General features: G+C 44.9%; 10 non-coding genes across 10 annotated transcripts; 4 read left to right on the forward strand and 6 right to left on the reverse strand.

Moving 5' to 3' along the window:
* Nucleotides 1–339: 339 nt before the first annotated feature.
* Nucleotides 340–428, reverse strand: Trnay-gua. The gene is given in 2 exon segments: nucleotides 340–375; nucleotides 392–428. It is a non-coding gene; the product is annotated as a tRNA-Tyr (tRNA).
* Nucleotides 429–676: 248 nt separating this feature from the next.
* Trnaq-cug lies at nucleotides 677–748 on the forward strand. Its single transcript has one exon. It is a non-coding gene; the product is annotated as a tRNA-Gln (tRNA).
* A 358-nt stretch (nucleotides 749–1,106) lies between these two features.
* Trnay-gua lies at nucleotides 1,107–1,195 on the reverse strand. The gene is given in 2 exon segments: nucleotides 1,107–1,142; nucleotides 1,159–1,195. It is a non-coding gene; the product is annotated as a tRNA-Tyr (tRNA).
* A 431-nt stretch (nucleotides 1,196–1,626) lies between these two features.
* Trnay-gua lies at nucleotides 1,627–1,715 on the reverse strand. The gene is given in 2 exon segments: nucleotides 1,627–1,662; nucleotides 1,679–1,715. It is a non-coding gene; the product is annotated as a tRNA-Tyr (tRNA).
* Nucleotides 1,716–1,963: 248 nt separating this feature from the next.
* Trnaq-cug lies at nucleotides 1,964–2,035 on the forward strand. Its single transcript has one exon. It is a non-coding gene; the product is annotated as a tRNA-Gln (tRNA).
* Nucleotides 2,036–3,141: 1,106 nt separating this feature from the next.
* Trnar-ucu lies at nucleotides 3,142–3,210 on the reverse strand. Its single transcript has one exon. It is a non-coding gene; the product is annotated as a tRNA-Arg (tRNA).
* A 7,489-nt stretch (nucleotides 3,211–10,699) lies between these two features.
* Trnaq-cug lies at nucleotides 10,700–10,771 on the forward strand. Its single transcript has one exon. It is a non-coding gene; the product is annotated as a tRNA-Gln (tRNA).
* Nucleotides 10,772–11,128: 357 nt separating this feature from the next.
* On the reverse strand, nucleotides 11,129–11,217 carry Trnay-gua. The gene is given in 2 exon segments: nucleotides 11,129–11,164; nucleotides 11,181–11,217. It is a non-coding gene; the product is annotated as a tRNA-Tyr (tRNA).
* A 248-nt stretch (nucleotides 11,218–11,465) lies between these two features.
* Trnaq-cug lies at nucleotides 11,466–11,537 on the forward strand. The gene has a single exon. It is a non-coding gene; the product is annotated as a tRNA-Gln (tRNA).
* An 11,949-nt stretch (nucleotides 11,538–23,486) lies between these two features.
* Trnay-gua lies at nucleotides 23,487–23,575 on the reverse strand. Its single transcript is given in 2 exon segments — nucleotides 23,487–23,522; nucleotides 23,539–23,575. It is a non-coding gene; the product is annotated as a tRNA-Tyr (tRNA).
* Between the last annotated feature and the right edge of the window lie 2,728 nt (nucleotides 23,576–26,303).

The following is a 26,303-nucleotide window of genomic DNA, read 5'->3' on the forward strand; positions in this document are numbered from 1 at the left end:
CTGTAATAAGCGTTTCTCGCCGAGGAAGTAACAGCGATAGGCTCAGGGGTGGAGTTTCTACGTTTGTATTAAAAACGAGATGTCTATGAAACGGCTGAATATTGGTGCGACTATGTGACCTATATAGCACATTAAACGAGTAATGCCTGTAAGAGCAAGCAATTTTACTATAATTCGAAGAAATATCATTATCCTACGAAGGCTAAGAATCCCATGATTATCAACTAGCTACTAGAAGCTGAGCAAATGAATTTCCTTTAAAATAGGTTTAAAACATAGGGAGGTTCTGACCGAGTGGGCATGCTCTGGAGCCTCTTTGCTCCTGAGTTAGAAAAACAGTCCTCTGGGCCGGATTTGAAGCAGCGACCTATGGATAACTGTGAATCTTCCACTACAGTCCACCGCTCTACCAACTGAGCTACCAGAGGCTCTGCATACTTTCTTATTCGTACTGATTGCTTTACGTCCGTCCCTGTCTTTCGTTTCCACACACTGCTACTCAGCGCTGCCATATAGACGCACAGGAAATGCAGTCATCGGCTGCAAGTGCAAACATTGCCCAGATTAAGTTTTATAATGCTCGATCGTGTCAATTATGTTAAAAAATGCAAGTAGGAAGTGTCCGAAGTACGTCAGAATACTGCTAAATGTATTTACGCGTCCCTTGCTCGTGTCTGGTTCCATGGTGTAACGGTTAGCACTCTGGACTCTGAATCCAGCGATCCGAGTTCGAATCTCGGTGGAACCTTCGTTTAGTCTAAATTTTCTGTAATAAGCGTTTCTCGCCGAAGAAGTATCAGCGATAGGCTCAGGGATTTAGTTTCTACGTTTGTGTGAAAAACGAGACGTCTATGAAACGGCTGAATATTGGTGCGACTATGTGACCTATATAGCACATTAAACGAGTAATGCCTGTAAGAGCAAGCAATTTTACTATAATTGGAAGAAATATCATTATCCTACGAAGGCTAAGAATCCCATGATAATCAACTAGCTATTACAAGCTGAGCAAATGAATTTCCTTTAAAATTGGTTTAAAACATAGGGAGGTTCTGACCGAGTGGGGAAGCTCTGGAGCCTCTTTGCTCCTGAGATTAGAAAAACAGTCCTCTGGGCCGGATTTGAACCAGCGACCTATGGATAACTGTGAATCCTCCACTACAGTCCACCGCTCTACCAACTGAGCTACCAGAGGCTCTGCATACTTTCTTGTTCGTACTGATTGCTTTACGTCCGTCCCTGTCTTTCGTTTCCTCTCGGTGGAACCTTCGTTTAGTCTAAATTTTCTGTAATAAGCGTTTCTCGCCGAAGAAGTATCAGCGATAGGCTCAGGGATTTAGTTTCTACGTTTGTGTGAAAAACGAGACGTCTATGAAACGGCTGAATATTGGTGCGACTATGTGACCTATATAGCACATTAAACGAGTAATGCCTGTAAGAGCAAGCAATTTTACGATAATTCGAAGAAATATCATTATCCTACGAAGGCTAAGAATCCCATGATAATCAACTAGCTATTACAAGCTGAGCAAATGAATTTCCTTTAAAATTGGTTTAAAACATAGGGAGGTTCTGACCGAGTGGGGAAGCTCTGGAGCCTCTTTGCTCCTGAGATTAGAAAAACAGTCCTCTGGGCCGGATTTGAACCAGCGACCTATGGATAACTGTGAATCCTCCACTACAGTCCACCGCTCTACCAACTGAGCTACCAGAGGCTCTGCAGACTTTCTTGTTCGTACTGATTGCTTTACGTCCGTCCCTGTCTTTCGTTTCCACACACTGCTACTCAGCGCGCCCATATAGACGCAGAGGAAATGCAGTCATCGGCTGCAACTGCAAACATTGCCCAGATTAAGTTTTATAATGCTCGATCGTGTCCATTAGGTTAAAAAATGCAAGTAGGAAGTGTCCGAAGTACGTCAGAATACTGCTAAATGTATTTACGCGTCCCTTGCTCGTGTCTGGTTCCATGGTGTAACGGTTAGCACTCTGGACTCTGAATCCAGCGATCCGAGTTCGAATCTCGGTGGAACCTTCGTTTAGTCTAAATTTTCTGTAATAAGCGTTTCTCGCCGAAGAAGTATCAGCGATAGGCACAGGGATTTAGTTTCTACGTTTGTGTTAAAAACGAGACGTCTATGAAACGGCTGAATATTGGTGCGACTATGTGACCTATATAGCACATTAAACGAGTAATGCCTGTAAGAGCAAGCAATTTTACGATAATTCGAAGAAATATCATTATCCTACGAAGGCTAAGAATCCCATGATAATCAACTAGCTGTTACAAGCTGAGCAAATGAATTTCCTTTAAAATTGGTTTAAAACATAGGGAGGTTCTGACCGAGTGGGCATGCTCTGGAGCCTCTTTGCTCCTGAGATTAGAAAAACAGTCCTCTGGGCCGGATTTGAACCAGCGACCTACGGATAACTGTGAATCCTCCACTACAGTCCACCGCTCTACCAACTTTTTTTTTATTTTTTTTATTTTAAGGCGGGAATCATACTTAATGTAGTTTTCTGCAAGCGTCAGCGGAGCGTCAGACGTCTCTGTCTGGTCTTCTCCCTTCATGCATCCAGCAAGTCCCCTCCTGACAGTCCCCAGCAAAAGCCCCCTGCGCTGAAGCGAATATTGCCGCCGTTTCTAAGATACAGAGTGCCATTGTTTAATGGGAACACTTAAGGAACCATAGTACTATATCTTGTTGTGAAACAGTCTACTTTTCTCACTTGTGGCCGAGAAAACTGAAACCCTCTCAGCTTGGGCTGGAAGAATTAAAGATCATGACTGGGATTACATACATTGACTCGTGAAGTAACACAAAATTATTTCACTCTTCATTGTATTTGTTTCTGTGCAAAATGTGCGTTCTATTGCTATATTTCTATCTGTAGGTAAAAATTGGGTATTGAAGGAAAATTTGCGTGAACAGGCACGTGAAGATATGGTTCCGTTTTTACAGCATTTACACATAACAGCGTCATGGATAACAGATCTACGAGAATTTTGCTTGTATGTGTAAGGTTAACATATTTAAGCATAGAACTGAGGTCACAACAATTTTCACCTTTTCAAGACGCTTGTGGTTACCCATATGTCAATACCCATCTCGTGATTGGCACATATTTTTAAAAATTGCCCGTCCCTTGTGGGGATCGAACCCACGACCTTTGGATTAGAAGTCCAACGCGCTATCCTCTGCGCCAATTTTTTTTTTGTTTTTTTTTTCGCCTTAACCACTTTTTTTTTTTTTTTTAACCCTGTAAGTTCTGAAACGACGACGACGTGGTGCGAAGAATACGAGAAACACTTCCTAAGACGCAGACTTTCTTACGATTCTGCAGCAACTACATTTCTCGATCACAACGTTAATGTCCTTTCGGGCCACACGTGCAACTTTTGCGATATAAAAATCGCACCTCCCCGGCGGGGAATCGAACCCCGGTCTCCCGCGTGACAGGCGGGGATACTAACCACTATACTACCTTTTTTTTTTTTTTTTTTTACTTACGCCGTAACCACTTTGTTTTTACCAATTTTTTTCGTTTTTAATCACTCCTTTTTTTTGTTTGGTTTTGTCAGACGTTACCTTTTTCTTTATTGGTTTCTGTTGGTTTTGTTATTTTCGTATATAATACCCTGTAGCGGCCGTAGTCATTTCTCAATGATCAATAATAGTTTACTGAGTCACTGTTGGCCATTTACGTCCTTATAGTTTCTATCGTGTTGTGGTTCGTTGCTATCCTATGCCTGTTTTCTCGAAGACTATATTCAACATGTTGCCGTAGAGGTTTTTATGGTTATTGAATTTTTTGGATTCCCAGTAAGCTGATTCCATGTAGACCATGAAATCAATTGAATTGTCAGATCCATTTCTACCAATTACGTAATGTGTGTAGTGACCCATGAGCCACATGACAGTGTTATTTTTCCGTTCTGGGAAAAATATCTCTTCAGGCTGTAACAGCATTTGTGGCGTATAATTGCGGCCATCACTTCTGGTGAGGAGTGCCATCTTTCTTCTGATCCATGTCCAATTGTGTACTAGTCCACTGCACGTGAATCTGTGTTGAAGTGTGTCCACTAATCCACACTTAATGCAGTGATGTGTATCACTGAGTCCTATTCGATAAAGTTTTTCATTGGTTGGCACAGTGTCGCTGACGACCTTGTACCAAGTGGAAGCCACGTCTGATGAATGGATTTTGAGGCTAATATTTTTCCATACAGTACGCCATATGACGTTCGGGTATTTGATTTCTATGGTATTTTGTGTATCCGATTTGTGCCATGTATTTAGAATCTCTCTTGTAGTTATATGGGACTTGTACACCGTGCCTGCCTCTAAGTAGCTGACCTCAATATAAAATTCCTTGACATGCGTGAGTTTGTTGTTTAGTCGGCCCACATTCACCGGGGGTTGCAGGGAACCTGGCTGGACAATTGTGAAGAGTCTGGAGGTAATGTTATTTCTGTCCTTATTAATCATAAACAGGGTTCTTTTGACGTAAAGGGCAGATGCTTTTTTGACCAAATTAGTTAGCCCTAAACCGCCCATCAGTCTTGCTTTGGTCACACTGTCGAGTCTAACTTTAAAAATGTTGCTTTTCCACAAGTATCTATGGGCAAGTCGCATTACCTTTTTCACCTGTAATTTCGGTGCTGGGAATATTTGTGCTACAAAACAGGCTTTAGAAAACATGTAGGTGTTAATTAATTGAACTTTCTGCAATAAATTCGCGGATCGCCAACAAAGTTCGTTGAACACACCCGGTATTTTGTTCGCCGCGTCCCGCCAATTTACTGCAGCCATCTTCATAGGACAATTGTTTATAGTAATACCTAGTGCTTTGTGGGAATCAACTAGTGTAGCCCATTGGCTGCGTACCCTGTCAAATCCTCTTAGGTTTAAGATTTTACTCTTACGTATGTTCACCTTTGCACCAGAGGCGCGACTATATTGACGTATCGTCTCTTCCAGAATTGTAATGTCACCTCCGTGTCGAAGGACGACGCCCACGTCATCGGCATATGCTTTTGCTGTAAGCGTGACCCCGGATATTGTGACGCCACTTAATTTGTCTCTGAGTTGCCGTAGCAAAGGCTCAAGTGCAAGAACATACAAAAGCATTGATAATGGGCTCCCTTGTGGAACGCCCCTCTGTATATGAATAGTTTTCGTCGGCTGCCCGTTTACGTAAGCCTTTGCAGTTATGCCGGTCATCATCTGATGGATGACTCTAACTGCTCGATCGTCAAAAGCCAGGTGTTTAAATATGAGATCCACGTACCGGTGGCTGACATGGTCAAATGCCTTGCAGAAATCGATGAAGTATAGCGCACACCTGATGTCGGTGACTGCGACGATAGAAACAAGGTCTCTGTATTCGGAGATGACTGACATGATTGTCCGGCCCGGGAAGCAGGCTTGATGGCCTTTTATTACTGTTCTGAGAAGTGGTGTGAGTCTCTCCTTAAGTGCTCGGGCAATGGTCTTGTAATCATAGTTCATCAACATTAATGGGCGAAAATTATCGATTTTCTTTCGTCCTGTACTTTTCGGAATCAAGACCAGTGTTCCTTCCTTAAGTTCAGTTGGTAAGTCTCCTCCATGTAAGGTTTCGTTTATTACATCCGTGAATGTTGAACCAATGATATGCCAAAACTTTTGATAAAATTCTTTTGGTAATCCATCTGGACCCGCCGATTTGTTGGAAGGTGACGTCTTTACGAGATTAAATATTTCGTCCTCTGCAAATGCAGCAATCAGACAGTTGTTTTCTTCATTAGTGATCCTTTCCGTTAAGAAGTGCAACATTTCAGTACTTGCAGTCTCGTCAGTCTGGTCTTGAGTGTAGAGGTGAGCGAAATGTTGTTGGATTGCGCGCACTATGTCATTTTGGTCTGTAAGTACAGTCCCGTCTTCGAGTTGGAGGTCTTCAATAAAACTGCGTCGCCTATGAAGTTGGTGTCTGATCAGGTGAAACATTGAAGTAGTTTCTTCTTGTAGTACAGACTTTGCCTTTGATTTAAGCTTTAATCCCTCTAACTGCTGTCGTGTGATACTTAGAAGCTTCGCTTTTATTTTGCGAATTTGCTCTAGATGAGTAGTAGCTACGTTGTGTTTGTCATGTAGTTCTCGCAATACCGTATAGTAAAATTCGATTGTCTTTTTGCCATCTCTAGTTTTTTGAAAACTGTATGATTTTAAGGTTTGCCTAAGTTTAGGTTTGGCAAACTTGACCCACCATTCGATTTTAGATCCGTATTTATGCACTGATTTCAAACATGCCGTCCATGTGGCTTTGACCCACTCTTCTAGTTCGTCATCGTTGAGATGGGCAATGTTAAGCATCCACTGATTACGGTAAAATTTCGTAGGTTGCTTTGCTAAATTGATAGTCACAGAAAACCCACAGTGATCCGAGCAGTATGTCGGGATTACTTCCACGTCCAACACGTTATGACTTAGATTCTCCGACACATACTGCCTATCTATCCGACTGCATGATGTCGAAGTGAAATGCGTGAATTTGACTAGCGTAGGGAATTTGACTTCCCATGCATCTTTGTACTTCATGTTTTTGATTAAGTCATGCAGCTCCTTGGAGAAGTTAAAATGCGGTACCTGATCTTTCCTGTTAACTACACAATTGAAGTCGCCACCAAGTATTGCAGACGCAGGATTTTTCCTCAGCAAGTAGATTATGTCTTCCTTGAAGAATTGAGCTCTCGCAGCTCTGTTGGTGGTACCAGACGGTGCATAAACATTTACAACAGTGACATCAAATATTTGACAACTTAGGCCTCTTCCTGTAACTAGTTTATCCAACAACATCACCGGTATACCTTCACGAGTTAAAATTGCGGTTCCTGTATTTGCGTCCGGTAGGACATTATAAAATATTTGAAAACCGGGCACGGTGAAATCAGTGAATAACACTTCTTGCAACAAAGCAACATCCGCCTCTGTTTCATAGATAAATTGTTTTAACACAACTTTTTTCAAATCGGACGTTATCCTGTTAACGTTAATAGTTAATATTTTATAAGCTTGACTCATCCGAGAAGGTTAATGGTCATGTATGGTCGTCAAAGTAGAGTGAGTACAAAATCCGAGATTTACACTTCGCCCAGTGTGTACAATGTTTGTAGGGGAAGAAGATCCAGTCGGAAATCCGCTGCTACTTCACTACTGTTTGTGAAGCTGCGGAGGCTGTATGTCTATCTTTGCGAGTGTCTTGATCTACACTGACTGACACTTCAGGATTTCCAACTCCTTTACTGTCAGGTGATTTTTGCCGTTGTGTGCTCCCGTTGCGTTTCGCCTGCGCCCTGCCGACGTTGACGTTTGGCTGCGGCTTCAGGCGGCGCCGCTGTGTGTCTTGCGCGGTTCCGGCTGTATTTGGAATGCCTGTCCCTCGTGCAGGTCCCTCTTGTTTTTGGGCAGCACTGTGGCGGTCATTGAAGTCTTGAACGTCATCACTACTACCGACTTGATCAACAAGTTGCACCTTAGTGCCTTGTTCTACCGTAGGCGAGGAAGTGCCTTCAGTATGTGGAGCACATTCCTGATTCGTATTTTCGGGTCCTTCTGGAATTGATGCCTGCATGGCTCCCTCGACCGGTTCCATGTCAGCGACGACATCATTAGCTGATAATGGAACATTGGCATGAGGGTGGCCTGATGATTCCGCCTCCAGTGCAATGGCTGATTCCAGTGCTGGGTCATTACTGGCTTTTTGCTTTTGCACGGAGTGGGTGTGACCGGAACCTTCCTCATCTGAAGAAATATCGGCTGAGTCCCGAGGACGCTTATTGCCGGAGGCACTACGGTCACTAGCAGCAGGGGCAGATTGCTCCTCTACAATAGGCATTATCATTGCACTGTCGTTCACTAAAGTGGGATCTTGCACGGTATCGGAATTCAGAGAGACAACGGGCTGTTCTACATTACTTCGCATCAGGACATCACTAAATGTAAGCCGCTGTCGCTGTTGCAAATTGTTTTTTAAAACAAACATGCGACGGGGACAATCCTGCCTCAGGTGACCACTCTCGTTACAAATATGGCACGTGGGAATTTGTCCGGTATAGGTAACTAGCCCCTTGTATCCACTCACCATAATGTGCGACGGAATATTAACCTTTACTTCCATTTCAACGGATCGCACCCCGCTATAACACTGCAGCTTATGATCCCTGGACCACATTTCATTTCTAACAGACCTGACGTCACCGTACTTCGACAAAACCTCCTTCAGGTAGCAATTTTCAACTTCAGGTGGGAGATTGAAAACACGGACATTTTTCAACTCTACATCAGCATTTGAAAGCGTAACGATACTCACAGTTCCGTTCCGATGGCGAAATTCAATGCGTCCCCCGAATTTCAGCAGCAGTCGCTCCATAATAACAGGATTGTGCAGCTTGACGAAGAAACAGTATTGTTCCAAATCGTAATAGGCAGTGTGGACCTGTTCTGTATTTATCCCGATGACATCGACAATCCATTCGTGGATCTCTAGGGAGCTTGGTTGCAGAGCACGGGTTGACTTATCAAATTCAAATTTCAGGGTATTCTTCCTGGGACACTGACGAGACATATCGCTAATTAACCCTTAACGGGCTAACAGCATCGAACGTGAACACGAAAGACACAACAACACGCAGGCACAGAACAGTAGTACGACACGCGACGGACACAAACACCACTTGTAAACAATCGCTAGCTTGGCGGAGCGGACGGTACCTCCTCACACTAGCGCGTCTCAAGCGCAACTGACCAACTGAGCTACCAGAGGCTCTGCATACTTTCTTGTTCGTACTGATTGCTTTACGTCCGTCCCTGTCTTTCGTTTCCACACACTGCTACTCAGCGCGCCCATATAGACGCAGAGGAAATGCAGTCATCGGCTGCAACTGCAAACATTGCCCAGATTAAGTTTTATAATGCTCGAAGGGCTCGAAGGGAAAGCAGAAAGGTGGAAGGAGTATATAGAGGGTCTATACAAGGGCGATGTACTTGAGGACAATATTATGGAAATGGAAGAGGATGTAGATGAAGATGAAATGGGAGATACGATACTGCGTGAAGAGTTTGACAGAGCACTGAAAGACCTGAGTCGAAACAAGGCCCCCGGAGTAGACAATATTCCATTGGAACTACTGACGGCCGTGGGAGAGCCAGTCCTGACAAAACTCTACCATCTGGTGAGCAAGATGTATGAAACAGGCGAAATACCCTCAGACTTCAAGAAGAATATAATAATTCCAATCCCAAAGAAAGCAGGTGTTGACAGATGTGAAAATTACCGAACAATCAGTTTAATAAGCCACAGCTGCAAAATACTAACACGAATTCTTTACAGACGAATGGAAAAACTAGTAGAAGCCAACCTCGGGGAAGATCAGTTTGGATTCCGTAGAAACACTGGAACACGTGAGGCAATACTGACCTTACGACTTATCTTAGAAGAAAGATTAAGGAAAGGCAAACCTACGTTTCTAGCATTTGTAGACTTAGAGAAAGCTTTTGACAATGTTGACTGGAATACTCTCTTTCAAATTCTGAAGGTGGCAGGGGTAAAATACAGGGAGCGAAAGGCTATTTACAATTTGTACAGAAACCAGATGGCAGTTATAAGAGTCGAGGGACATGAAAGGGAAGCAGTGGTTGGGAAGGGAGTAAGACAGGGTTGTAGCCTCTCCCCGATGTTGTTCAATCTGTATATTGAGCAAGCAGTAAAGGAAACAAAAGAAAAATTCGTGGTAGGTATTAAAATTCATGGAGAAGAAATAAAAACTTTGAGGTTCGCCGATGACATTGTAATTCTGTCAGAGACAGCAAAGGACTTGGAAGAGCAGTTGAATGGAATGGACAGTGTCTTGAAAGAAGGATATAAGATGAACATCAACAAAAGCAAAACAAGAATAATGGAATGTAGTCTAATTAAGTCGGGTGATGCTGAGGGAATTAGATTAGGAAATGAGGCACTTAAAGTAGTAAAGGAGTTTTGCTATTTGGGGAGCAAAATAACTGATGATGGTCGAAGTAGAGAGGATATAAAATGTAGGCTGGCAATGGCAAGGAAAGCGTTTCTGAAGAAGAGAAATTTGTTAACATCCAGTATTGATTTAAGTGTCAGGAAGTCATTTCTGAAAGTATTCGTATGGAGTGTAGCCATGTATGGAAGTGAAACATGGACGATAAATAGTTTGGACAAGAAGAGAATAGAAGCTTTCGAAATGTGGTGCTACAGAAGAATGCTGAAGATTAGATGGGTAGATCACATAACTAATGAGGAAGTATTGAATAGGATTGGGGAGAAGAGAAGTTTGTGGCACAACTTGACCAGAAGAAGGGATCGGTTGGTAGGACATGTTCTGAGGCATCAAGGGATCACCAATTTAGTATTGGAGGGCAGCGTGGAGGGTAAAAATCGTAGAGGGAGACCAAGAGATGAATACACTAAGCAGATTCAGAAGGATGTAGGTTGCAATAGGTACTGGGAGATGAAAAAGCTTGCACAGGATAGAGTAGCATGGAGAGCTGCATCAAACCAGTCTCAAGACTGAAGACCACAACAACAACAACAATGCTCGATCGTGTCCATTAGGTTAAAAAATGCAAGTAGGAAGTGTCCGAAGTACGTCAGAATACTGCTAAATGTATTTACGCGTCCCTTGCTCGTGTCTGGTTCCATGGTGTAACGGTTAGCACTCTGGACTCTGAATCCAGCGATCCGAGTTCGAATCTCGGTGGAACCTTCGTTTAGTCTAAATTTTCTGTAATAAGCGTTTCTCGCCGAAGAAGTATCAGCGATAGGCTCAGGGATTTAGTTTCTACGTTTGTGTGAAAAACGAGACGTCTATGAAACGGCTGAATATTGGTGCGACTATGTGACCTATATAGCACATTAAACGAGTAATGCCTGTAAGAGCAAGCAATTTTACGATAATTCGAAGAAATATCATTATCCTACGAAGGCTAAGAATCATTGATAATCAACTAGCTATTACAAGCTGAACAAATGAATTTCCTTTAAAATTGGTTTAAAACATAGGGAGGTTCTGACCGAGTGGGCATGCTCTGGAGCCTCTTTGCTCCTGAGATTAGAAAAACAGTCCTCTGGGCCGGATTTGAACCAGCGACCTATGGATAACTTTGAATCCTCCACTACAGTCCACCGCTCTACCAACTGAGCTACGAGAGGCTCTGCATACTTTCTTGTTCGTACTGATTGCTTTACGTCCGTCCCTGTCTTTCGTTTCCACACACTGCTACTCAGCGCGCCCATATAGACGCAGAGGAAATGCAGTCATCGGCTGCAACTGCAAACATTGCCCAGATTAAGTTTTATAATGCTCGATCGTGTCCATTAGGTTAAAAAATGCAAGTAGGAAGTGTCCGAAGTACGTCAGAATACTGCTAAATGTATTTACGCGTCCCTTGCTCGTGTTTGGTTCCATGGTGTAACGGTTAGCACTCTGGACTCTGAATCCAGCGATCCGAGTTCGAATCTCGGTGGAACCTTCGTTTAGTCTAAATTTTCTGTAATAAGCGTTTCTCGCCGAAGAAGTATCAGCGATAGGCTCAGGGATTTAGTTTCTACGTTTGTGTGAAAAACGAGACGTCTATGAAACGGCTGAATATTGGTGCGACTATGTGACCTATATAGCACATTAAACGAGTAATGCCTGTAAGAGCAAGCAATTTTACGATAATTCGAAGAAATATCATTATCCTACGAAGGCTAAGAATCCCAAGATAATCAACTAGCTATTACAAGCTGAGCAAATGAATTTCCTTTAAAATTGGTTTAAAACATAGGGAGGTTCTGACCGAGTGGGCATGCTCTGGAGCCTCTTTGCTCCTGAGATTAGAAAAACAGTCCTCTGGGCCGGATTTGAACCAGCGACCTATGGATAACTTTGAATCCTCCACTACAGTCCACCGCTCTACCAACTTTTTTTTTTTTTTTTTTTTTCTTGATTTTTTTTTTTAATCTAGCGTCCCGATGCTTCCATAGTCAGCTGCTACGAAATAAAAGTATGCCCCAGGTGAGGCTCGAACTCACAACCCCGGCATTGCTCACGGCTACTGCCTTATAAGTACCGTGCGCTAACCAATTGCGCCACTTTTTTTTTTTTTTTTTTTTTTTTTTTCCTACCGACTTAGCTATCTTTTTTTTTTTTTTTATTTTTGTACGGGCCTCCTGGGTGAAAGGCAGGTATCCTATCCACTTCTTTTTTTCATTCTTTTTTTTTTGTTTTTTTTTTGTTTTTTTATTTTTGTTTTCAATTTTTTTTTGATGCACGTGAGTGCTAGGCAGCCGGCGGCAAGGTGGGCAGGGGTCGCAATCCGGAGGCCTGGCCACGATGCCACCGCCATACCCCGCACCCAATTGCATGGTTTTGTGATTTGATTTTATTGTTATGTATTCATTATTATATTTTGTTTAATTTGCGATGTGGCGTCATGTGTGTTCCATTATTTTTATAGATATAAACAGAATGATAAAAAGAAATCCATGTCTGGTCTGTGGATTACGCAGCACACCATGAATCCAGCACAGCAGATACTCAAAGTTGGTCTTCACGTAGAATAAGTGTCCCAGTGTCCATGTCGTTGATTAGTATTGTGGATTCGGTTTCCCGATGGTTGATTGTGGATTGCTGCTTCTCAAAACCCTGAGCATGCCATGCGTTGGAAGATGAGCGCTGGTAACGTGGTGACACCAAGAGCAGGGACATGCCAAACAACCATTTCCCGTATCGTAAAGCCTCTTGATAGGAGGAATAGAAGCTGCTGGAAACTCTTGGTTCGTACTAAATCGTCGTGCAGCTTTGATGAAAGATAATGCGAAATGAAAGTAAACAAATGAGGTGCCTCTTCTGGATGACGCCCTGCGAAACCAAAAGTAAAGTGCTGTCATTTGAAAATGAAAAGGAACTCCCAAATACAATTAAATGTTCGAGGCCGAGTGCAGTGCACTCTGTACCGTCGTGTGACCCATGATGCAAATCACCCGCATCTGATGGTGCGGAGCAGACCAAATCCATGGAAACAAACAATATAACAAAGTAGTGGAAAAAAAAAAGAAAACTCCGTCCAATGGATCTGTAAACTTAAATTCTTCCATCACTTAAAGCAATAGTGAGAAAATTTTGAAACTGGTCTTTATACTGTCGCAATTTCTTAATCGCATAATACTCTTCGATGAGGTACATCTGATAATCGTGTAGCGTTGGCGTTGTATGGACAAGCATGTAATAGACGAACTGGCCCATGAGCCAGACAAAACTATTATTCTTAGATTGAGGATAAAGCTGCCAGTCTGGTTGGAGCGCGTCTTGAAGTTGAATGGAAGTATCCGACGTCCTATTAATGACAGCGAGTTTCTTTCGTGTCCACTGCCATATTTGTGTTTGATCCCTGCAGTGGAAGAGATGCGGCAGCGTTTCCACTAGGTTACACTTCTCACAAAACGGGGTGGGCCGCAGCTTGATTTTGTGCAATTTCTCTCCAGTGGGAATCACCTCATTGACAGCGTCATACCAAACAGCTCGAACTCTGGAGCGAAGGAGCGGAAAACTAATGTTCTTCCAGACATTTCTCCAGTTTTTGCCTAAATATTTCTTCTCGATTGGGTTATCCAGCTGCCATTGAGTAAGAGCACGATAGGTCGCCGCCGTGTTGAACGGATGCGGGTTGTCCTGAACATAGCTTAGCTCCACATAATACCGCCGGATATAGCCAAGCTCAGGATGAATGTGGCCCACAGACGTTGGCGCAGACAAATCCTTTGGACGTAAGGTGTTGAAAAGCCGTGCAGTGAGACTATTTGGGTTACTGTGTAGTATGCGGGAAGTACGAGTTAAAAAAGTCGCCGCACATTGGGATTCAACGTCTTTGACGCCTAAGCCACCTCGGGAACGAAGTAACGAGGTAGCTTTAAAGGAAACTTTAAAAATGTTCCCTCTCCAGACATACCAGCAAGCAAGTGCTAAAATTTTTTTCGCAATGGCTGTCGGGATTGGTAAAACAGCGGCAGTGTGATAGAGCTTACTGAAAACGTAACTATTAATAAACTGTGCCCTCTGCATCCGGTCTAAAGACCGCATGTTATGTTCTTTGATCACCGCACGTAAGATGGTAAGCTTGCGTTCCCAATTCACGTGGAGCATGGCCTGGGGGTTCGGTGATATAACCAGGCCTAGATGCCACAGGTCTTCGGTCCTGTCCAACCAAGAAATATCGATGGAATTGGGGTTGCGACCTAACGGCATGATTTTGGACTTTCGCTCATTAAGTCGAGCGCCACAAGCGACAGAGTACTGATGGACAATCCGACGAACTGACCCCAGCTCTTCAGTGTTAGTAATAAGCACACTGATATCGTCGGCATAGGCGTGGCAGACCGTTTTGGTGTTTAACGTTTGCAACCCGTGTAAAGTTAAGTAAAACGTTTTAAGAAGTGGCTCTATAGCGATCGAGAATAACGTCATAGAAAGGGGGCACCCTTGTCGCACTGCTTGTCGTATGGGCACGGGGGCGGTTAACTGGCCGTTAACCTTCACGCGTGAAGACGTTCCGCAGATACATTTCTGAATAAGCTGTCGAAAACGCTGGTTGAATCCCATTTGACTCATTGTGCGCAATAAAAAACCGTGATTAATTCTGTCAAACGCCTTATCGAAGTCGAGAAACAATAACGCCAAATCAGTGTTGGTAATCCAAGTTAAATAAGTCAGGTCGCGATATTCACACAGGGCATTCAACATCGATCGACCACTGACTGCACCCGTCTGATAAGGGCCAAGTACTTTGCCAAGAAGTACTTTAAGCCTGGTGTTTATAATCCTAGTCAAGATCTTGAAATCAGAGTTAAGCAACGTAATTGGCCGAAAGTCATTTAACATAGTCGGATTGGATGTTTTAGGAACCAGGACAACCATGCCTTCCGTGAACTGCGGGGGGAAGGCAGCATGCGATAACAGTTCGTTATACATGGCGGTCAATTCGTCGCCGATCACATCCCAGAACCGCGAATAAAATTCGACCGGCAAGCCGTCTAAGCCGGCAGCTTTGTTCTTGGCAGCGCACGCAAGGATGGACTTAACTTCAGAATTGGTGACATTGGCCAAGAGAGCAGCGTTATCATCCTGATCCACTGTGGAGGCGATGTCGTTTAAAAAATCATCCCCCGCCGATAGATCGGTATCTGACTCGGAATAATGTTGTCGAAAATAATTGAAGACATGCGTCTTGATAGCACCCTGTTCATTGTACAGATTCCCGCCAGCATCCTTCAGATGAGCAATAATTTTTTGTTTACCACGTTTGGTTTCCCGTATGAGATGGAATAACGATGCAGACTCGTGGGAGACGTCATCAGAAGAGCGCGATCGGACCCGAGTGCCAACAAGTGCTTCACGAACTAAAGCAGTAATTTTGGCTTTGATACGCTTGATGCGGATCAGGTTGTCGGACAAAGCAGATGGATCGCTGTACAGCTGGCGTAAACCGAGGAAATAAAATTCTAGAGACCGTTTCCTCCAATAAGCCCTGGTCCTGGCAAACTGGCAAATACATTTCTTAATCCGCGGCTTAACAAACTCCGTCCACCAAAGAACGCGCTCCCTATACCTAGCTTGCCTCTGGAGGCACTGCTGCCAGGTGTCAACGAGGCAACGCCGTAAATCCGCTTCATCGAGCAGCGAGAGATTCAGCTGCCACGTGCCGCGTCCCAAAAATGTCTTCTGCCGCACATGCCGAATCGTTAGATGGTATGCGGAGTGGTCACTAAAACTGAGCGGCCATAGTTCACAATCACGAATGGTATGTAAAAGATCTTGAGAAACATAAAACCTATCCAGACGGCTAGAAGAAGCAGCGCTCACATAGGTATATCCCATCGTGTGTGGTCGAAGGTGACACCAACTATCTTGTAAATGCAGTCCATCTGTTAACGTTAGTAGCTCGGGACAAAAATTAAAATGCGGACTTTGATCTTCGTTGCGTAAAACGCAGTTGAAATCCCCACCCAGGATGATCTTCAGTCGAACGTTCGGCAATAAGGTCACAACTTCAGCCCTAAAAAATTCACTTCTGTCCCTTCTGCCAGCGGACCCTGTCGGGGCGTACACGTTCAGGAGAAGCAAATCCTGTAATTGGGCGGCAATGCCGCGTCCCGTTTCTAAAATCGCTGTAGGTTGGTAAACGATGCCAGCTTTGAATAAAATCGCAGTGCCCGCCTCAGTGCCAAGATTTAATATGGCATCATACCCAGGTATTTCTCCAACCTTGGGGGACACAACTTCTTGGAAGAAAACTATATCTATATCGGCGGCATATAGATAGTCGGTCAAGCATTTAAGTTTGACATCGGATGCGATCCTATTCAAATTAACTTGGCTAGTTTATAATCTTGCATGGTGGGGATAGAAAGGGTCCGTGTTATTCACTTTCGTCTGCCCAAGACTTCTCGGCTGGCGTATGCTGATGACCAGTATCCATCAGCTCAGGACTCGGACGGTCGACATGCATCTCCATATCGGCCTCCCCCACGTGGCGCGCGACGGAACCCATTTCATCTGTGCCGCCGCGTTCACTGCCGTCTTTTCGGATCTGCTTTATTGTGCGCTGCAGTTTCTTTTCCAGAGTGCGGATCTCCTCCGCACTCTGCTTCCGTGCCGACCGCTTAGATTTCCCAGTTCTTGGGGGAGGTGCGTCGGCGTCAGAAACAGTTTTGACGTCGGTCAAGAGGCTGTGTGTAGACCCTTCCTCAGATAGGTCACGGCCGAGAGGGAGGGGCGTGGGGGGCGCAACGTCAGGGGGGCAAGAAACGCGCGACCTCTCGCCACCATCCGACAACTGTTTCAGCTCGACGGACGTAGTTGCAGTAGGGACGGGAGTCGGTCCTGCATGGTCGGCACGAAGGCCGACAGTCGGGGAAACCTGCAGGTGTGCAGCGTGGCTTTCGATATCGGTGACATCACTACGAACGGGACATTCGGGGGTTGCCGCAGAGTTGTTGACAATGACCGCGCCGGCGTCTGGGGTCACCGCAGCCTGTTGGTGGAGCGTCGGTTGTGTCGTAGGCGACTCCATCAATGTCTGCGCGTAAGACAACCGATTGCCATCGTGCCCATCGAGAGGTGTAAGACGATGTTGCATTCCTCGGCGACCCGCCCGGACACGGGGACAAGCAGATTTTAAATGGTCGGTAGAACCACATATTACACAAGTTCGCGGTTGTCCTTCGTACATCACCAGCGCTCGAAAACCCTGCACCAAAATGTTGGACGGGATGCGCCTCGTTAAATCAATTTTCGCATCTGAGCTACCAGAGGCTCTGCATACTTTCTTGTTCGTACTGATTGCTTTACGTCCGTCCCTGTCTTTCGTTTCCACACACTGCTACTCAGCGCGCCCATATAGACGCAGAGGAAATGCAGTCATCGGCTGCAACTGCAAACATTGCCCAGATTAAGTTTTATAATGCTCGATCGTGTCCATTAGGTTAAAAAATGCAAGTAGGAAGTGTCCGAAGTACGTCAGAATACTGCTAAATGTATTTACGCGTCCCTTGCTCGTGTCTGGTTCCATGGTGGATTCCGGCTTGAGCCGTCGTGGAGAGCGGACGAGTTTACGCTGTGCTCCGTCGCTGCTCAGGGCAAGGCAAGTTTGCTGCTGCTTGTGACGCCATATTGTGTTGTTTATCTTGTTATTAGTTGATTTTTCGTTCCGTTATCAATACGTTCGTTTGTGCTGTCTGGGTGCTCGTGTTGATGTTTGTGTAATGGTGCCAGTTTGAAGATGGCTTTGATTTCTAGAAGAGATACTCTTAAGTTTACTTTTGAACGAGGATGTGTTAAACCGTCTGCCCTGGAATTTCAATATTTTGTGATTGAACAAGTCAAGATTCCTTCCGATGCTATTACTGGAATACATTTGTCGCACCTTGCAACAGTCGGATTTGTTAAATTGAAGGATTCTGATCTCTGTAGTCGTATCGTTGAAGAAAGTGGTGGTGTTATGAGATTTACACGTTCTGATGGGAGTGTTACCGAAGTTCACGTCTCTTTTGGTGGACTTGGTTTGCGTACGGTGCGGATATTTGAACTTCCTTTCGAAATCCCTTGTGATCATGTGAGCGAGGTTTTACGTGCATATGGACGTGTCCTTTCTATTCACGAAGAACAGTGGGGAAATGATTATCCGTTGCCTGTACTGAACGGCGTGAGGCAGGTTCGAATTGATTTGCTGAAGCACATCCCGTCCTTCATCAGTGTATCCGGGTATCGTGCTTTAGTTATTTATGATGGACAGCCGCGAACTTGTTCTATATGTAACTCGACGGAGCACATTCGCGCCGAGTGTTCGCGGCGTCGGATCGCGCAGTTACCACCCGGAGATAGCGTCACGCGCTCACCTGGAGTTGTAAATATACCGCTCTCGTATGCGGCTGCGGCTGTCATCGTTCCACCGTCCCCTCCCGTTGCGACAAGTGTCATCCAAGCGACGGGTACCGACCATGTCTCTCAAGCAGTTCCCCTTCACGATTCCACGGTCTCTGACCAGGGCGAACCTGCTTTACCCCGGCTACAAAACGAAGTGCCAGTTAACCCAGAGGTTTCGACTGATACTCCCCAGCGTCGAACTGATGCGACAGTGCTCCAGGAGTTGGAATACTCAGCCACTGTCGGAGTTACTCTGCCTCACTCCCCACCGGATGACGGCCAAGATATGGTCTCTTCCCCGCCTAGATCGCGAAAAAACAAGAAGAGGCGGATTGCCCATCCGGCGGCGGCGCACGAGGTCCCAAAAACCAGGGAAAAGTTGCGTCAGATTACGAAGATGGACGATGACCAAAGCAATGATGGACCAGAGGAAAATAAGGATATTTCAGATAGTTCAACGTATAGTCCAGATAGGGAAGATGGTAGAAACCCTGTAACACACAGGTCTAGAGGAGGGATAGAGTGTAAAGAAGGCTTGGCGGCTCCCAATGATGGTCTACCCAGACGGCCATCTCGTGAATGTAGCACGGATCGGTCTTCCCCTAGGTTGGACTGGGCGACGGACAAGGAAGATGACTGTGCACCACGAGCAACGACGGCAGTTGACACGCTGCCGATGATCATTGATAGCATGCCAGTTGACGAAAGTCTCCTTGCAGGGCACCCTGGATCGCTGCGCTAAACTGAAATGCCTCATTTGTCCACAGATAATAACAGGACGATTTTGTTGAACGTTACACTGGTTTTTATGTTGGTGTGTCCATTTGTTTTCTCTTTCTAAATGGAACGACGTTTACAGAGAATGTCACAGACTTACAATATAATGACTTTGAATATTAACAGGATTAGGAGTCCACCAAAATTGGCGGCTTTGAAAGATTTCTTGTATAATTCGGATACCGATATTGCTCTCTTGCAGGAGGTAATGGTCAGTGAATTTAATTTCCCGGGGTTTACTGAAATTTTAAATGTTGCTTTCGAAAATGAATGTGGAACGGCTATTTTGGTGAAACATGGTATACCGGCGGAGCCTTTGTGTCTTCTCGAATCCGGTCGCGGAATCTCTTGTAAAATCTTTAATACGACGGTTGTTAATGTCTATGCCCCCTCTGGTAGCAGCTCCCGAGCGGCCAGGACAACTTTTTTCACCGGTGAAATGGTTCACTTATTAAACGACAATTCAGAAAATATCATTATAGCTGGCGACTGGAACTGTGTACTGAAGTCAAAAGATCAAAAACCGAACTTTAACTTCTCTCAAGCACTGAAAGATTGTGTCACTGCCTTACGTCTTACAGACGCATGGGAATTATTTCACCCCATAGCTGTTAAGTTTACGTATATGACGAACTTGGCGGCCAGTAGAATTGACAGAATTTATATATCCGATAGTTTAATGCAGTGTGCATCTTCAATAGACACGATTCCCACCAGTTTTTCTGATCACTGTGGAGTTCGTTGTAGCATACATCTTGCCCGGCAAACGACCTATTGGGGACGCGGTCTTTGGAAATTGAATGTCAGTCTTCTTCACGAACCAGACTTAAATGAATCCATCCAAGTGACCTGGAATATGTGCCTCAGAGCGCGCCCCAGATACGTTTCCACCATTGAGTGGTGGACCAACTACGCTAAAAGGAAGCTGAGGATGACTTTGATCGACTATGGCAAGGCAAGGGCTCAACTTCGGAAAGACACTATTGAATTTTATTATACCTGTTTGCGAGAACTGTATGATCGTCCCGTTTTGTCTGCTGACCATTTCATGCAAATAAAGAAAATTAAGGCGATTTTAACCCAACTGAAACGACGACAACTTGATGGTTTGAAGGTAAAGTCAAGATCACATTCCACTGTCGAAGATGAAACTGCCTCTTTGTATCATCTCCTCCGGCATGCAAAGAATAGAAGGAATAGTTTTATCAACACCCTGCGCGATGTGAATAACGATGTGCTCCATGAACAACGTGACATCCTTAACGAAATCCATCGCTTTTTTACGTGTTTATATACTGCCCCTGATGTCAATGAACAGTCTGTGGCGACGTTACTTCACGGCACAGACTCGATAGTTACTGAGGACGAGAATAGGGCGCTATTGGACATATTTACTAGTGATGATGTTTTGGATATCGTCAAAACTTCTCCGGTAAACAAGACGCCTGGGCCGGATGGTTTACCAGTCGAATTTTACTACAGGTTTTGGAATGTTCTAGGCGATGTGCTCACCGCCATCATCAATGAAGTCATCAACGGTATCTCCATACCCTCGGAGTTTAAAGAGGGTGTGTTTGTGATGGTACCCAAGGGGCGAGGAATGAAGGATGTCCGTCGTCTGCGACCTATATGTTTATTAAATGGAGACTATAAAATTGTTGCCCGTGCACTGAAATTGCGACTGACTCCAGTCCTACAACGTGTCATTGCGCAGGACCAAACGGCCCTTCCGCATAGAAGTATCATCAAAACGGTCAGTGAATATCGTGATGTGATTTCCATTTTTTCGGCAGCTCAACTTCAAGGTGCTCTATGCTTTATTGATTTTGCAAATGCTTTTGACCGGATTGATCATCGTTATCTTTTTAAAACAATGTCGGCCCTGGGTTTTGGGGGACGGTGCTTGAAGTCTTTGCAAAGTATGATTACTGGGATGACGGCAAAAGTACTTGTCAACGGTCAATGCACGAGAGCCATAAATATTTGTGGATTCCCGCAAGGAAGCCCACTCTCCATGCTGCTCTATGTCATAGCTCTGGAACCTCTTGTCCGACATTTAAACGTTCTCTTGGAAGGGATCACGATTATGTCGGTAAAGAAAGTAACCAATGTGTATGCAGATGATTTAGGGGTCATAGTTCGGAGTGACGACGATGTTCAAACTCTTAAGACCGCCTTACACGTTTATTGTGGTGCTGCTGGTGCTGCTGTGAATAACACGAAAAGCTCTATGCTCAGCCTCAATGGTTATGCGAACGCAGACTTAGATTGGATCACTTCCACGAACCAACATAAGTCTCTCGGTGTCACATTTTCTAGCTGCCCGCTCAAGATGGCTTCCGTTAACTGGAAGAACGTGCTTACCAACATCAGAGGCTCATTAATAGAGCATCGAAATAGGGACCTCAATTTAATGCAAAGGGTACAATTGATTAACTGTGTGATCCTGTCAAAAGCGATTTACCTGGGGCAATGTCTACCTATTCCCTTGGGCATTGCCAAAAATATTACGAGGGCAGTTTGTCAGCTGTTATGGAGAGGCTGTATTTTTAAAGTGGCAGCTCGTACTGTGACCTTACCTCCGGTCGCCGGTGGCCTCGGACTCACAGATATTCGTCAAAAGACAGTGACTTTATTTATCAAGCGTACTCGAGAACATCTCCGTAAGTACCCCGACAGTATTACGACGCAACTGTTTCATCTGACTGAACCTCAGAGTTTAGATGCTCCTGTCAATGTGGCTCCGATTCATTTTAAGCTGCACCATGTCAGACTTTACTTCACTGAGATCAGTTACAAAGAGAGTATACATCTGACACCCAGCCGTAGCGCCACGTCATCTGCTACTTCTATTCCATGGCGCTGTTCAGTCAGGAATCGAATCGAGAAAAAATATCCATCCAAAGATTGGAATACTGTTTGGAAGAATATTCATAATAAAGTCTTAAGCATGTCAGTACAGTCGACATGGTATCAAGTGGTTAACGATATCATCGCCAACAATGAGAGGCTCCATGCTATAGGACTTCATGATACTCCCTTGTGTCGCCGTTGTGGATATGTGGATACGACAGTTCACAGATTTACTTGTCAAGGATACAATACCATATGGAACCACATTAAGCAGCAGGTCGCATTCCTCAGGCGCAATGATGGTAGATTCATCACCACCACCGAACTCTCGGCCCCGGACATGATGTATTTTCCGCGTCAGAAAAATAATACCATACTGTGGCTATACGGCAATTTTGTTCACTTTGTCATCCACAAAACGACCACGGACACCATTGAGGACTACAACTGCTACATCACGGAGGAATATTACAAGCTACGCGCCCAACGGAACCACACCAAGCATTTTGGAAATATGCTACACATACTCTTTCAAAAGGAAGGTATTGGATGATGTGTTGCATGATATACTGTGACAATAATCTGAGATCAGTGTCATGTATTATGTGTGTCCTTAAGAAGTCTACGTTTCACAGTTTTCCACTTGATTTTTCTTTCTTTATCCACATTTTTCAACAGATTAAGTTCCCTCATTATGAAAAACCATCCAACATCACAGAATGAGTTCATTTGGATGGAGAAATTTACTTTTCTCACCACGTTTGGTATGGATTCCCTTACGTGAGAAGGAGCATTTAATTTGATTTTAGCAATGAAGCTCGCCGAAGAAGGCGCATGAAGGAGAGCGAATGGAAGGGCTAGAAGGGGAGATGGGAGGCCCTAAAAAAAAAAAAAAAAAAAAAAAAAAAGTGGTTAAGGCGTCTGACTAGAAATCAGATTCAAAAAAAAAAAAAAAAAAAAAAAATGGTGTAACGGTTAGCACTCTGGACTCTGAATCCAGCGATCCGAGTTCGAATCTCGGTGGAACCTTCGTTTAGTCTAAATTTTCTGTAATAAGCGTTTCTCGCCGAAGAAGTATCAGCGATAGGCTCAGGGATTTAGTTTCTACGTTTGTGTGAAAAACGAGACGTCTATGAAACGGCTGAATATTGGTGCGACTATGTGACCTATATAGCACATTAAACGAGTAATGCCTGTAAGAGCAAGCAATTTGACGATAATTCGAAGAAATATCATTATCCTACGAAGGCTAAGAATCCCATGATAATCAACTAGCTATTACAAGCTGAGCAAATGAATTTCCTTTAAAATTGGTTTAAAACATAGGGAGGTTCTGACCGAGTGGGCATGCTCTGGAGCCTCTTTGCTCCTGAGATTAGAAAAACAGTCCTCTGGGCCGGATTTGAACCAGCGACCTATGGATAACTGTGAATCCTCCACTACAGTCCACCGCTCTACCAACTGAGCTACCAGAGGCTCTGCATACTTTCTTGTTCGTACTGATTGCTTTACGTCCGTCCCTGTCTTTCGTTTCCACACACTGCTACTCAGCGCGCCCATATAGACGCAGAGGAAATGCAGTCATCGGCTGCAACTGCAAACATTGCCCAGATTAAGTTTTATAATGCTCGATCGTGTCCATTAGGTTAAAAAATGCAAGTAGGAAGTGTCCGAAGTACGTCAGAATACTGCTAAATGTATTTACGCGTCCCTTGCTCGTGTCTGGTTCCATGGTGTAATCAGTTCCGCCGCAGCAGCGGCCGTGTGCAGACGTGCCGGAGTGCTCGCTCCGCGCGTGTTAGGCGGCGCCTGCAGCTGGTTTAGTCTTGTGAGTACATCATGGCCTTTGCTATGGATGATCAGTTACGCCGTTACACGTTGCGTTTCCAATTTCCGTTCGGGTTTGGCCGACCACATGTCTACGAATTAGTCGATTTTTTCTTCGACAGATTGGGTCTTAAAGACGAGGAAGTTTTAGGATTTTCATACGATTTTCTGGCGAATGCCGTCTACGTGAAACTTGTTAGTGACGAGCCCTGTTTACGTATAATGGACTTAACTAAGGGTACCGCCGAGTTCGTTAATTCTGATGGTGAAATTTGTAAAGTTGTCGTTACCCATGCTGGGTTAGGCCTGCGCACCGTCCGTGTATTCAACCTCCCATTTGAAATTGATCTTGAACGTATTCGGCAATGTCTGTCCCAGTATGGGAACGTATTGGAAATTCACCAAGAGCAGTGGAGCGGACTTAAACACTTCAATGTGGATAATGGTGTCCGGGTAGCGCGAATTGATCTATGCAAGCATATCCCGTCCAACGTCGTGGTACAAGGCTTCCGGGCACTCGTAATGTACGAGGGGCAACCACGTACATGTGTCCTTTGTGGCTCTCCGGACCATATGAAGGCCGCATGTCCCCGTGCTAAACCAGTGCGTCGTGTTTTCCGACAACATGATGGCCTTGTAGTTGGGCAGGATGGTAATAGGCCGACGTATGCCGAGAGCCTTGTCGGTCCGTCTGTCGTTAGCGCGCCACAGCTGCACGCGGCTGAGGTTGTGCCAGACGTGACCGCCGCCGATGTAAACACAGCTACGGCGAGCCGACTGCCCGGTGCTTCTGACGTAGAAACCTATGCAAACGACGGGGCCGGAAATTTGCGCCCTTCCGATGCTGGCGTGGTCCGTGTGGAACTTCCGCCTCTGTTGCCCGATCAACATTTGCTCCCATCTGTGGAGAGTCTTCCACCTGAGGACTCTGATGACCAGCCGCGAGTTTCCCATCCCCTTGAAGTGACTTCTCCAGTCAGCGTAGTTTCCGGCAAGGAACAGTCTCCCACGGGAGCTACCCCTACCGCTGCGAAATCTGACATCAACCAACAAGTCGAAGACACCCGTCCTCAGCGGAAATGCCGACAAAAAAAATCGGTCCGTAAGCAGAGTGACGAGGAAACTCGTACTCTTGAACAGAAACTGCAGCGTACTATCAAGCAGTTCCGGACGGATGAATGTGAGAAACTCGTCACAGACGATGGAGTACAGGTAGTGCAGCATTCAGAGGAACCCGATATGGGGATGCATGTCGACAGTTCTGGACCCGATACATTTATGGATACCGCTCACTCGCCGGGGTCGAGCAGGCAGACTTCCTGGGCTGACGATACGCATTAATATGGCATCACCCTTCTTATGCGGGATTACAAAATTGCAACTGCTAATATAAATCGAATAACATCTGATGTAAAATTAAAATGTTTGACTGACTATCTGTATGCCGCCGATGTAGATATCGTATTCCTACAAGAAGTCGTCACACCCAAAGTCGGGAATGTCACAGGCTATGAGGCCCTCATAAATATTGGCGATGAGGCAGGGACTGCAATTTTGTACAAAGCGGGCATCACTTGTAAACCTCGAGCGATTTTAGAAACGGGTCGAGGGATTGCCGTACAATTCGAAGATTTGCTTTTGGTCAACGTCTATGCCCCGACTGGATCTGTAGGCCGAAGGGATAGGAGTGTTTTTTATCGCGATGAAATTGTGCCATTATTATCCTGTGGTTGTTCGAAGGTTTTATTGGGCGGCGATTTTAATTGTGTTATACGCAGAGAAGACCAGTGTCCGAATTTTAATTTTTGTTTGGAGTTGCGAGATCTAATTGATGGGCTGGACTTACAAGATACCTGGTGCTCACTTCGCCCGCAGGTGACCGGATATACTTATGTTACCGCTGCCTCCGCTAGTCGTCTGGATAGGTTCTATGTATCTAAAGACATTTTAAGCGCTGCCAGGGATTGTGAAATATGGCCTGTTAATTTTAGCGACCACTGTGCGTATCACATCACGCTTCGGCACGTTTCGCAGAAAACCTTTTTGGGTCGAGGCGTATGGCACCTGAACGTCGCACTGTTGGACGACGGCGACCTGAAGAAGGATCTCATTGCAACGTGGCAATGGTGCCTCCAGCGACGACAAAGGTATAGGGAGCGTGTTCATTGGTGGACAGAGCTAGTAAAACCGCACATAAAGAAATGTATTTGTCAGTTTGCCAGGGCCAAGGCGTACTGGAAGAAACAGACGTTGGAATTTTATTTTACCGCTCTCCGCCAGTTGTACAACGATTCCTCTGCACTGCCTGGCAATGTCCTTCGCATTAAACGTACCAAAGCCAAAATCACCGCATTGGTTCGTGAGTCTCTGGCAGGAG

Source organism: Schistocerca americana, chromosome 2, assembly GCF_021461395.2.
Source record: "Schistocerca americana isolate TAMUIC-IGC-003095 chromosome 2, iqSchAmer2.1, whole genome shotgun sequence".
NCBI classification, from domain to species: Eukaryota; Metazoa; Arthropoda; class Insecta; order Orthoptera; family Acrididae; genus Schistocerca; species Schistocerca americana.